Source organism: Ostrea edulis, chromosome 3 (genome assembly GCF_947568905.1).
Source record: "Ostrea edulis chromosome 3, xbOstEdul1.1, whole genome shotgun sequence".
Taxonomy (NCBI): domain Eukaryota; kingdom Metazoa; phylum Mollusca; class Bivalvia; order Ostreida; family Ostreidae; genus Ostrea; species Ostrea edulis.
This window is the reverse complement of record NC_079166.1, coordinates 96,384,647-96,399,340: the sequence shown is the minus strand read 5'-3', so window position 1 is coordinate 96,399,340 and position 14,694 is coordinate 96,384,647. Positions and strand designations below refer to the sequence as shown.

At 35.9% G+C, this 14,694-nt stretch overlaps 1 protein-coding gene across 1 annotated transcript in view; it reads right to left on the bottom strand.

The window, feature by feature from the left end:
- LOC125674082 (uncharacterized) overlaps positions 1-3,557 on the bottom strand; it is a 28,976-nt gene extending 25,419 nt beyond the window's left edge. The window contains exon 1 of the mRNA XM_056159595.1: positions 437-3,557. The gene's annotated coding sequence lies outside the window, so the exon portion shown is untranslated. The remainder of the gene's footprint in view (positions 1-436) is intronic.
- Positions 3,558-14,694: the final 11,137 nt, after the last annotated feature.

The following is a 14,694-nucleotide window of genomic DNA, read 5'->3' as shown; positions in this document are numbered from 1 at the left end:
CTTAAACTTAAAAAGAGAAAAAGAAGAGCTGGGGTTGGGGCTCCAAACCCCCTCCCACAATACGCCCCCTCCCTCCCACAATACGCCCCCCTCCCTCCCACAATACGCCCCCCTCCCTCCCACAATACGCCCCCTCTCCCTCCCCACCCCCTCCCCACCCCCATAAATCCGCCACTGATAGAGAAGTTTTACATATACATTTATTGATAAATAATCACAGGGGCATCTTATATATGTGTGATAGAGAACAGAGCGGATAAGATGCCCCTGTGAAATAATTCAAGAAAAGTATGTTGGATTAAGTGATACATACCAGATATATCGAGAATGTCAAACCGGATACATTTTCAGAGTGCTAGAATGATATGTTCTACACCTACTGGTAGTTAACTAAATATACTGCAGCTATTAATTATTCAATAAAATGCATACTTACTGTGTTATGAGTTATATCATGCTGTCTGAAAATCACAGTGTAACATCTTCATTCACATGATAAAAATGACTGAAAATTTTCAGAACTACAAATACATGGAAGGAAATACCCAGCAAGGCGTTGTACTTTCGATTTAAAAGATAACATTACAGCAAGCATTCGACTCTTGAATACGTACTGTCGTAAATTGTCGGAGCTACACTGAGTGACCAAAAGTATTGCAACAAACATGGCTGATATCATCACAATTTTACTCGCTTCAAATTTTTTTTTTTTTTATGACGCATAACAAAGTAAGCTGGGGTCGTGATGTCAGGTATGCGAATTGACTAGGGTACGAATTATATGGGGAACCGTTTGTAATTCAAAATAGCAAACGATTTCCGGTAAGGTATCGAATGAAAACAATGTCGAAGAATGAGAGAGAATTGTCAAAGGACCTAAAGGAAAGGATTGTAATTCTAAATTCAAAGGGATTTAATGACAACAAAATTAGTGAATCATTGGGAATCCATCGAAGCACTGTTGGACGAGTTTTGAAAACATTCCGTCAAAAAGAAAGTGTTAAAATCGATCCCCGGAGAGGAAGGCCCCGAGTGATAGATGAGAGGGGTGATCGGAAACTTTATCGCTTTCTGAAAACTAACAGAAGACAATTTCTTCAAGACATTACATCAACTTTTAATAGGAATGAAGGTACAAATGTGTCCATGAGAACTGTTCGTCGTAAGTTACACCAGGAAGGATACAGGAGGGGCAAAATTCAGAAAACGCTTACAATCGCTAAAGTCAACAAACAACGCCGAATTTGTGGTGCCGAGGAAATGACATTGGAAACCTGAACAGTGGTAGAAAGTTATTTTCTCAGACGAAACACAGGTAGTCATTGGACAAAATAACTCTGTAAGTTTGTGGAGAAAATCGTCCGAGAAGAGGAAACCTTACCGTCTGAACCAACGTTAGCTACTGGGCTGTAGAGACCCTCGGGGACTAACAGTCCACCAGCAGAGGCCTCGACCCAGGGGTCATAATGTAAAACTATACGGTACCAATTTTGATGCACCAGATGCGCATTTCGACAAATAATGTCTCTTCAGTGATGCTCAACCGAAATGTTTGAAATCCGAAATAACTATGAAGTTTTAGAGCTAAATATAGCCAAAAACAGCGTGCCAAAAAATAATCTATTATCTTATTTGTCAATCAAGTACAAATTAATTAAACAAGAATTTCATGCAAAAACGTATTGTACAATGAAAAATTGTTGTTTATTGTGATTACTCTGATCTACTGATTATCGACGCTAAAACTCAGCCTACTAAAATCATGAAAGGTATACTAAAATAATATGTAGATTACTAACAATTCAATAATAATCAGAAATCGAAGTGCTAAACATCAAATGTTGATGTTAAAATATTTCATTGAAAAACAGAAGACCAATGTGATCATTTGTAAGTACATCAAATGTAAAATTTAGCGATATACCAGTCACATCTACAAAATAACATATACGTAGAGTACAAGGTAGGGGGTTACCAGTATGACATTGGGCAGTGATAAAACTTTTTCGCAATCTTGCTGTCACACATAACAATCTTGTCTTATCATGTGGGTTTCCTAAACTGTTTGCAATTGCTGTCAACACTCACCGATTTCCCACAAACCATTATGATCGCCTTCTTTAACATCGTATGTTCCACGAACTTGTCCCCATAAGGAATTTATCATATAAATGAAATAGCATGGCCACTTCAAAGGAGACATTAGATACTTTTTTGTCCTTTGATCTCAAACTGAAGTATCTTCCATTGTCACTCTGTAGCCGGTGTCCCTTTCATACCAGCACAAAATCCCCAAGGGTTATTTCTCATGTAAACGTAATATTCCTTCCATTTCCAGGATCGGATGTAGAAGATGTTGTCCGATTCCCTATTCAAGACTGATTCGAACTGAAAGTGGCTGGCTAGCGTGTCTTCTTTGCATCTGCAGACAGACCCACCAACGTCCCACCCCATATCTATACGCCAGTGCGGCCATGCCGTGGGACGGATGACATAATGACAATATTTACCGAGTTCCGTCTCTGCTAGCGATACTGGCAATTGCATACCATTGGCTTTTAAAAAATACACCCATTGCTTATTCTCGTTGGGATGAAATAGTGTCAAAAACACTGCCCTCTCATATCTCGGGATTGTGATCAATTCGATGACATCATGGTGGAAATCCTCATTTGTTTTGATCATTAGATAGATTGATTTAGCGCTTGCCTGTCCAAATTCGCTCCGTTTCTTTAAACACTAAAGTTGCCACAAAACTACTGAGCGCAATAACGCTAGACGAGCATAGATATTTATGTAAGTTATCGCAAGGTATGCAATTTTCAATTTTTGCCTTTATATTTCCCAAAAATTCTGCACACTTTTCATAAGGTACTCTGTTCTGCAAATTTTCTATTTCAGATGCAGAAGCATTTTCATCTACTCCATTCAAATACGCATGTGCTGTCTTCAACAAATTCTCCAGACCTCCTGCATGAGCATGGGTCTCTGGATCTCGCGAATGGTATTGTTTCTTGTCGGGAGATGACGAAGGATATGTAAAATTCCCAGTGATTGCCGGAAGGCTATACTAAAATTCTGAAAAATTAGACACAGTACATGAAATGTGACAGGGAATGCTTCTGTCAATGATTGCGTTAATATGGCGATGTTATCCGTAGCACTCGTGATGTAGTGCATCTTGGTGAAAATTTCCTCATCTGAGGGCGTTAATTCCAAACAATCAATAATTTTCCCAAGTTCATCGGGTATTTTGGCTCGTTTTCTTTCATCTATTAACGATCCGAATATAATGTTTAATTCATCACCCAAGCTTTTCGTGTGCTCTTCACTCAGTTCAAAATTCTTCAATTTTCCTTTTATAGATTCAATAAATAATGGCAAATCCATTTCCATTTCCAACCGTGTACAACTAAAAGTAGAACTGTGAAGTCTTTTTTAACGTGCAAACACTTGCATTCGTAAACTCCGTTTACCTGATCAGGATATGGGGCTCACGGCGGGTGTGACCGGTCAACAGGGGATGCTTACTCCTCCTAGGTACCTGATCCCACCTCTGGTGTGTCCAGGGGTCCGTGTTTGCCCAACTATCTATTTTGTATTGCTTGTAGGAGTTATGAGATTGATCACTGTTCGTTATCTTCACCTTGCATGAGAAGAAGAAAAAATCTTTTTGTGACTTTCAACTACACCTTTAAATCTATTGACGACGTTTCTTCTATGAACAATTTTCCCTTTCATTTATATCTCGATCTCAACTTTGAATAATAGACACGACATACTTGTTATGATGTATCACCGTGAACATTTGGGGCCACAATTTTGTACCAAAAGCTTTCATGGGAATAAAGATTGCAAATCACAATAGTTGAACAACAACAGAGTCAAGGTGACGCATGTGAGCGATGTGGCTCATGAGTCTCGTTTGTTTTTATTTTATATTTTCCATATAAATATAGCTCTTTCACTTATCACAATATCTTTCAATGAAAGATGCAGATAACGAACAGTGATCAATGTAATAACTACTATAAGCAATACAAAATAAAGAATTGGGCAAACACGGACCCCTGGATAAACAAGAAGTTGGATCATGTGTCTAGGAGGAGTAGGCATCCCCTGTCGACCGGTCACACCCGCCGTGAGCCCTATGGCTTGATCAGGGAAACGAAGTTATCCGTTGTCGAAATTATTGTGAAAAAACCAGCCAAACAATAGATATGAAAAAAGTCAGAGAGCATTTGACCCAATGATAGGAATAATATTGGACTATGTTCAGTACAGTATGAAAAATAAATTACTGTCAAGACAAAGAAATGATGTATTGGCAAAGTAGATCGTTATAACGACCATAGAATTTGCGAAATGCTGCCTTTGAACGCGACTGTTGAAACTCCTGTATCATCAACTTGTTTGTCAGTAGCTTGCCTCGATCTAAAGAATGATCATACTCAGAACAAGTCCTTACTTATCAAATCAATATTTTCTTAGTTAATATTACATGGACAACTACTCTTCAGCGTATATGAGCCAGAAAACGACACATCTTTCTTTAACAAAATCATCCAGAAGTTTGAAATGATCTCTTATTGACCCTTTCTATTTAATTATTCCATATAACAAGAAAAATGTATTTCCTTAGTCCTTGTGGTAGAGTTCAAAAGGATTTTTTATTCATATTAATGCCTTAATAATAACTTTTGCTATGGGAGTTAAAATCCTCATTTTTCCAATGTTTTGATTATGAATTTAATGTGTACTAAGTTTGGTTCATGATTCAGTTGTGGTATCTTATGGTATTTGATGCTTGATGGAAGGTGAAGGTACCGAACAGTGATAAAACTCATCCCTCTACAAGCGATACAAAATAGAGAGTTTGGTAAACACGGACGTCTAGACACACCACAGATGGGATCAGGTGCCTGGGAGGAGTAAGCATTTCATATTGATCCGCCGTGAACCCCACATCTTGTTCAGGTAAACAAAGTAAACTGCAGTCAAAATCTGTGTATAAAGAACGACATAACAATAGGTATGGAACATGTCAGACAACATTTGACTTGAAAACAACTTGTATTATCAAACCAGAACGTTATAAAGAACATAGAATTTGCGAAATGCAGACTTTAAACAAGACTGCTGAAACCCATGTACTATCAACGTTTTGTCAGTAGAGAGATATAAACACCATGTGCAGGATATAATGGAATATTGCTACATAAATAGAGGAAGCTGATGATGGAGATGTTTGTCATAAAGTTGAGTTGTTAGTTTGCTGTTAGCATCTATATTCAATGAAATATACAACTACTAAGCAGATTTGAAAGACTCTGTGGTGTCTTTTATATCTAGTTCACTGAGATGATGTAAACCAACTTTCATTCACTGATATTTTATTTTTCGATTCAACTGTTGTAAACTGGTTCCCGGTGAGTACTTTTCGAGAAGGAGCCTTTTTCAACAGATATGACAGATATTCAAGGACTTATTCGCGCCTAGTAATATTTGCAATGATGCTGTTCTTGCTAATCTCGCGAAATTTCCTCGCATGCAAATAAAAGTTGGTTTACATTTCATCGAATCGACATATAAATGAAAACAATTATTGTTAATAGATAAAACGTTGTCGTTGAAGGCCACATCTAGATCTTTCTTCTGTCTCATGTAGAAGCTTTTGAATAAAGTCTACCTCATGGAAATATATAAACAAATCAGCTAACTGAGGAACACAATTCGTGCCCATGGGAATTCCAACAGCCTGTTGGAAGACCTGATCATCAAAGGCTACAAAAATGTTGTCATTGCGGAACTCTAGTATCTTTTAATATCAGCTTTAGAGTACAGTAACCACAACGTTATTCTTGATATTCCCATAGTGTTTTATCGTGCGTGTATCCTATCGTATCATGCGTGTATCCTATCGTATCATATTTTGCGTTTATCAGGTTTTCTGTTTTCTATCGTGTTTTGCGTTTAAAAGGTATATCATGTAACACTTATACGGTACCAATTTTGATGCACCAGATGCGCATTTCGACAAATAATGTCTCTTCAGTGATGCTCAACCGAAATGTTTGAAATCCGAAATAACTAAGAAGTTTTAGATCTAAATATAGCCAAAAACAGCGTGCCAAACAAGTGGAGCCAAATTCGTCCAAGGATAAGAACTATGCATGAGGGAGATAATCCTTAATTTTGAAATGAAATGAATAAGCAATACAAAATAGAGAGTTGCAAACACGGACCCCTGGAGATACCAGAGGTGGGGTCAGGTGCGTAGAAGGTGTAAGCATCCCCTGTCGACCGGTCACACCCAACTTGGGTCCTATATCTTTATCGGGTAAACTGAGTTATCCGTAGTCAAAATCAATGTGTCAAGAACGGCCTAACAATCGGCATGAAACACGTCAGACAACATTAGACTAATTTATAAGTTGTATTGGCGAACTAAATCGTTATAACAACCATATAATTTGAGAAATGCTTACTTTAAACAAAACTGTTAAAACTCCTGTACCATCAACTTGTTTGTGAATTGCCTGTCCCGATCTAAAAACATATGATATAAACAACAAGCTCTTGTGTATCGGATCATTTGATCCAATGCAAGGTTGTATTGACGAACTAGATCGTTATAACGACCATAGAATTTGCGAAATGCTGACTTCAATCGAGACTGTTGAAATCCCTGTACCATCAACTTGTTTGTCAGTAGCTTACCTCGATTTAAAAACTGACTATACCCAGAACAAGCTCTTGCATATCGAATCAGTTGAGATATATAAACACCATATGCAGGTGATAATGGAATATTGCTGCATAAATATGGGTTGTCCTTAATATCTAGATGTCATTATGCCAGTTCACAGAAACCCAGCCCACACAGTCTACTAGTTCTAGGCCTACCTCCACATTTACTATGTCAACGTCTACTATCCCTATATGTGTCTCAGGTGAAATAAGTGCTTCCAATGTCCATGAGACTCGAGTCCTTGCACGTGTGGAAAACGAAAGTCTATCCATGCCCATATCTACCAACAAAAACCACTTGGAATATCTCTTCACACACTCGTCATTAAATAACTGCTCAATTAATATCAATATCAATATCAAAGCTCATTTATGAAGAAAGCGTGCAGTTGTGGATTCAGACTCTGATTAGGTCTGTCAAAATGTTTCGCGCTGATTGACTGCCGAGTGACATCACGTATCACCCTGATTATTGATTTATTGTGTACTTATTCAAAGAGGAATACAATATTAACTCCAATACAATTCACTTAAACACTCGTCGCCGATTTTTTTGTCAGCAACGTAGTTGCCAAAATGAAGGTCGTAGAATTCGATTCTGGTGTTATTTTTAATGTACAGCGAACAATTAATTAATTGGAAAATTCTCAAAATGGCGGCGCTGGGCACAAAGAAAACGGGTAATTTCTAGAAATATGAGAGAAAAATACTCTCTTATGAGTTGCCACGAAATATTAAGGATGATTCCACCCTCAGGGTTGCAAAAAAGCGGTAAAAAGCTCGACAAAGCCTCGGATTTCACAGCTTTTTTGCAACCCTCCGGTGGAATCACCTTATATTTCATGGCTGCTCATAAGGGAGTCTTATATTATTGCATATTCTTCTCATGTGATGGTATAGCCGTGCAAATTCCGGTGCCGAAGGACAAAAGTGTTACAGGTCTTCATTACCGAGATTTTTACTAAAATGTTTCAGAAATACCATCATAAACGACTCCCTGTGTCCGAATTTAGGCATGTTCGTCTACTTCATGATAATGCTCCATCACATACATTTGAGCTTATGAAGCAAAGTTTGAAGTATGAGAAGGTTACCGTCTTGCCATAGAAACCATACTCTCCAGATCTAATCCCATGCGACTTATTCATTTTTCCAAAACTTAAAAAGTTCTTATATGGACGTCGTTACAATTCCCGACAAGCCCTTGGCTCAGCCATCAGTCAGTGTCCCAGAGGTCTACCTAAATCAGCAAACAGTGACACATTTCAGAAATGGATTCAGAGATTGAAATTATGTCTTTCAAACCGCGGAAAATACTTTGAAGGGATGCAATGTTCATTTCACTACTTGAGTCGAATTGTTTGAGATATCGTATAATACACATTACATATCGAACATCCCTCGTACACTTTTAAAAACTAGAATAGAATCTACCCAGGGAGCATCAGTATAAAGAAATAAATATTCCTCGTCACCTAGAATTGTCCACAATGAAATTATTGCCAAATTTTTTGCAGAATTAGAAGGTTCCTCGAAAATTGAAAGTTCCTCTTTCAGAGGAGGAGGTAAAATAAAATTTGAATCAGGCACATTCAGACAAGAAGACTATGGAACATTTCTCTTGACTGGCATTTAACGATTTTATCCAACATTGTCGGAGATGGTAATCGATATTATTGCTTTCCCGGGAGAACAAGCTTCTGTCACCAGAGGGTAGCTTCCACACTCCATAGTTATGAACCGCTGTTAGAGCACGTTCGGTCACCTCGGCACGTTCAGTCGCCCGACGACGATACGTGTAGCGCATTTGGTCACCTGCGACCAAACATGCCGCACGTATTGTCGCCGGGTGACCGAATGTGCCGTGAGGGTGGACACGAATGGTCGTCCATTTTAGGCCATACCCGAGCACGAATGTTTGTGTTTCAGTGACGGTGTGCGCATGTATGTGCGTATATGTGCATGTGTGTGTATGTATTTGCGTGCATGCGTATGTGTGATCATTCATATGTAATAGAGCTTGTTTTGTGTAACACACGCACACACTTGCACACACACGAGTAGCAACAATTTAGGAACACAATGCTCTTACATATCACCATCCTTATGATATCCAATTTTTACATTTATTCCTCTTTAAATATATTTAATTAATTTTAACAGTTATAAAATATCTTATAAATGATATAATACATATTATAAAAGTTATGAGATATATTATAAAAGTTATAATATATCTTCTAAAGTTTATGATATATCTTATAATATCTTTTATAAGATTGATTAATTAGATATTGTTTAACGTCCCTTTTCAGAATTTTTCATTCATATGGAGATGTCGAGCAAACATAGATATCTTTTATTTTTCTTCATAAGGTATCTAATTAAATGTAGGGGATATCTTATATAGTATGTATGGGATATCTTATATAGTATGTATGATATCTCATAAACCTTATAAGACATATTTTAATGCTTTTGATTTAAGATATCCCATAGACTTAATAAGATATCGTGTAACTTTTACAAAATATCTTATAATTTTAATAAGATATCTTATCAAAGAAAGTTCCAAAGATATGTCATTCGTTTTATAAGATATCTTATAAAAGCTTATGTTTTATATGATATCTCATAAACTTCATAAGATATCTTATATATTTTATAACATTTCTCATAAATGAATTTTATAAGACATCTTATAAACTTTATAAAGTATTTTGTAAGACATCTTGTAAACTTTATAAAGTATAGTATGACTTTACTTTAATAAAATAATTATCTTATAAAACTTAGTAGATATCTTGTATGTATTATAAGATATCTCATAACGTTTATGACATATCTTTATTTTTATGATTTTATACATTTATTTATGAGATATCTTATAAAATACATTAGATATCGTATAAAGTTTATGATATTTCTTATAAAGCATATAAGATATCTTATATGTTTTATATCTTTAAGTTATAAATAAAAAAATTATAAGATACTCTCTGTCTTTTACAAGATATCTCATAAACTTTACAAGATATCTCATAAACTTTACAAGGTATCTCATAAACTTTAAAAGATATCTCATAAACTTTACAAGATATTTCATAAACTTTACAAGATATCTCATAAACTTTACAAGATATTCATAAACTTTACAAGATATCTCATAAACTTTACAAGATGTCTCATAAACTTTACAAGATATCTCATAAACTTTACAAGATATCTCATAAACTTTACAAGATATTTTGTTTAATTTATGAGATTTCTTGTATAGTTTAAAAGTTATACAGCATTTCGCAAATTGTATGGTCGTTATAACGATCTAGTTCGTCAATACAACCTCGCATTGGGTCAAATGCTGTCTGACGTGTTTCATACCGATTGTTAAGCCGTTCTTGGCATACTGATTTTGACTGCGGATAACTCCGTTTACCTGATCAGAATATAGGGCTCACGGCAGGTGTGACCGGTCAACAGGGGATGCTTATTCCTCCTAGGCACCTGATCCCACCTCTGGTGTGTCCAGGGGTCCGTGTTTGCTCAACTATCTATTTTGTATTGCTTATAGGAGTTATGAGATTGATCACTATTCGTTATCTTCACTGTACATGCATCTTAAATATTGTATGAGATATTATATAAACTGTAAATTATGAGACAATCTTATAAATTTTATTAGATATCTTATATAGAAGATGTTTCATAAATTAGATAAGATAACTTTATAACGGAATGAATGTAAATAAGACGTGCCATGCATCTTATAAGTATAAGCATACAAATGAACATAGCACACAGAGTGAAATACAAAGCAAGTACTACCTTATGCCGTGGCTTGATAAGAAAATGAAATCTTTAGATTCGGCATAAACAACACTGCGTGCACAATTCTAATTTTGATGAACATAATATTCATGAACATTAACTTAATATATAAAATTATGTAAAAAAAAAAAAAAAAAAAAAAAAAAAGAAAGAAAGAAAGAAAAACAACCTTAAGTACTACGATGAATAAAATTAAAATAGAAATTTAGGCCACGTACTGCACTAGCGATAAGCATGAAAGTAAGATGTACGTAAAAACCTACAAAATCGGAAATTTTACAAAGTACACATCAAATTGAAAAGATGTAGTAAGCAATATTTGCAAATCCATAGGTCTGAATTAAGCATTTTTCATATATGAAATCGGCTTTTTAAAAATGGAGTTATCGTTTGATAAAGTATTTACCAAATACATATTTCTCTTTGTTATTGAATGGGAAGTTGACGATGGAGAAGTTGAAATCATCCCGTTTGTATATCCTTAATACATGTATCTACTAGGATTGAATCGACTTATGAATAAAAATTATTATTGTTAATAGATAATACGTCGTCGATATATCTAAATATCGAACTGAAGGCCGCAGCGAGAGATTTTTTCTTCTCAGAAGTTTTTGAATAAATTCTGCTTCATAGGAATATCAAACAGGTCGGCTAGCAACGGAGCACAATTCGTGCCCATGGGAATTCCAACAGACTGTTGGAAGATCTGATCACCAGATCTGATCACCAAAGACCACGGAGATATTGTCAGTGAGGAAATGCAGCATATTTTTTATTTCAACTTCAGAGTACTTCTGCGTGGAATCAGAGAGGCGTTTAACAAATTCATTTTTAGATGACTGATCAGTAGATAGGAATATTTGCGTTTTCCGTTTTTGTTGAAGTAGCGACTGTCTATGATGTCAAGAAGTCTAGTCTTTAATTTAACGTGATGAATGGTCGTGTAAATTGTTGAAAAGTCATACGTTTTGATGTTGTTGATTTGAGAAAAGTTATGCGATTTCAAGTTTACTAAAAGTTCTTTAGAACTTTTTAGAATCCACATTTGATGTACACCACTTCTGGCATATGTAGTCACACAGTACGTTTAAGTTTCTCCTTCACAGCTGTTAATATTTTCGTGCGCGGCAAATATAGGGGCTTGGTAGAGCATTTACTGGATCTAGCAATGTATCTTTGACCCTTATGTTCAATATAACGTCGCAGTTTCCACCCAGTTTGTGTTAGATGTATGGGTTTTTGGGGGTGGGGGTTAACAACCGATTGAATGTATTTTCGTTCCATTAGCCAAGTAGCCCTCCCTTTGGGACACATGAATCTCAGAATATTGGTGGAGGTCATCATGCACACGGTATCTGTTAATAAAGAAAATTTTCAAATGTCTTTTTACAAATACTGCAACTTTTACCTCTTATCCAACACGATATCTAAATCAACATTTTGACCTCATATCAAAGGAACACTGCGGTCATTATTCTACGATATACCTTCATACGTATGAACTGATTATGAGAAAATTGATACACATCTCACTTGCACTTGAGTTTTGCTACTGCAACAATAAAGTTGATGACTGATAATTCATTTTTTTAATCATAAAAAATCAATATGTGTTGTAAAACAAATCCATACATGACTGAAGAACATTTGTCATTCAGAATAAATCAATCGTCTGCATTCCAAGAGCGATGCACATGTAAACATGGCGATGCACAGACAAGTTTTTCTTGAACTGCATTCAAAGCAATTGATATAATCCGTTAACATCAAACTAAATACTTGAAGTGTTTTTTTTCCAAACTATATCCCTATCATCTCAACCTTTCCGTCAGCAAAAAAAAAAAAAAAAATTAAATAGATAAATAATGCAGGCCGTTTTGGAAACTGCGATGACGTCACAATTTCAAAATTAAGGATTATCTCCCTCATGCATAGCTCTTATCCTTGGACGAATTTGGCTCCACTTGTTTGGCACGCTGTTTTTGGCTATATTTAGCTCTAAAACTTCATAGTTATTTCGGATTTCAAACATTTCGGTTGAGCATCACTGAAGAGACATTATTTGTCGAAATGCGCATCTGGTGCATCAAAATTTGTACCGTATAAGTTTTACATTGACCTAATTTGTAGCTATATAGTAATGCGATTGGCTGTATATTTCTAAGCCGTGATGAAATAGAAATAGTTTCCATTTTCGTGTATTTTGCAAAATAACCTCCTCGGCTTTTTTTCTTCAAAACATTTCTCGACCTCGGAGGTTATCCTGCAACATACACGAGAACGCGATCATTATTTCTTAATTCAACACTGTATCTATATTGACCTCTTATCCAACACTGTATCTATATTGACCTCTTATCCAACACTGTATTTACATTGACCTCTTATCCAACACTGTATCTATATTGACCTCTTATCCAACACTGTATCTATATTGACCTCTTATCCAACACTGTATCTATATTGACCTCTTATCCAACAAATGATCAATATTCTCCTTTTATCCAACACAGTATTCATATTGACCTCATATCCAACACAGTATTCATATTGACCTCTTATCCAACGCCATCAACCCCATGGAGATCCGGGTTAGAATAGGTCCTCAGTATCCCTTGATTGTCGTAAAAGGCGACTAAATGGGGCGGTCATTTGGATGAGACCGCAAAAACCGAGGTCCCGTGTCTCAGCAGGTGTGGCACCATAAAGATCACTCCCTGCTCAATGGCCATAAGCGCCAAGCATAGGCCGAAATTTTGCAGCCGTTCACCGGCAGTGGTGACGTCTCCATATGAGTTAAATATTCTCGAGAGGGACGTTAAACAATAATCAATCAATCCAACGCCATCTCTATAATGATGTTTTGACCTCTTATTCAACAGGGCTCAGCCTTCATTGATTGAGAATCTTCAAAGGAAAATGTCAGTAATTGCTACACCAGAGAAAATTGATATGGATGAAAAGTGGAGGGTATGTACAAGTATATTTTGAAATTGAAAACTTTTAAATTTACTTTATTCAGTTAAAAAATACAGTTTTTGTTGAAAGCAATCTGAGAAAAATTTAAAACCTGTCGGACTCGAACACTCGATCTACAGTTCAGCAGTCGACGTGCTAACCTACTAAGCTACCCAGCTAGGCGAGAATTATTTTAATGAATAGACAAATATTGCCGATATCTATATATTTCCTTCAGGTTTTAAAAGGAAGTCAGCCATTGTGACAATGTAGAGTACCCTCTTAAGATAATATAGAATTTGTCGAATTAATGGCTAGTTTGGTTGTATTTAAGTACACTAATTTTAATACTAATACTTGGCACACTATTTTTGACTACAGATAACTCCATTTACCCGATCAAGATATAGGGCTCACGGCGGGTGTGACCGATGAATGAACAGGGGATGCTTACTCCTCCTAGGCACCTGATCCCACATCCAATGTGTCCAGGGGTCCATGTTTGCCCAAATCTTTATTTGGTATTGCTGATAGGAGTTAAGAGAATTATCTTCACGGTATAATCACCTTTCATAAAAGCAATGTGAACATCAGGATAATTTGCATAATGGACAAAAATAATCTCAAGCTTTCCTTGTTCTCATATCCTGCATTACACAAACTATAAATCTATTTCTTGTATCTATAGTTTGTAATTGAGCTGGTTTCTTTTATAAAGTCAATGTTGAAAGGTAAATTATACACAATGTAGTGTTTCTATGGAGATTAACAAACATCAAAGGTAAATTATACACAATGTAGTGTTTCTATGAAGATTAACAAACATCAAAGGTCAACCCTCCAACAACTCCTATTCAGAAATTTCTTTTTCAGCTACAACTACAAGTACAAATTCTGACAATACAAACTGATTGAAAGAATTTTGATGTCATTTTTTATCAACCATTGATTTTTTTTGTCATAAAGATGTCAAATCTAGAAATATAAAACAACATATCTAATTTAATGTCCTGACTAATTAGCCATATAAAGGTTCTGCCCAAGTCAACCATGCTTGATTTCTTGGCCTACATGATCAAGTTTCTACAATCTCTCAAAAATCACACCCGTGCAACAACAGACACATCTTGCTCTAACACAGAGTTTGCTAAAGTC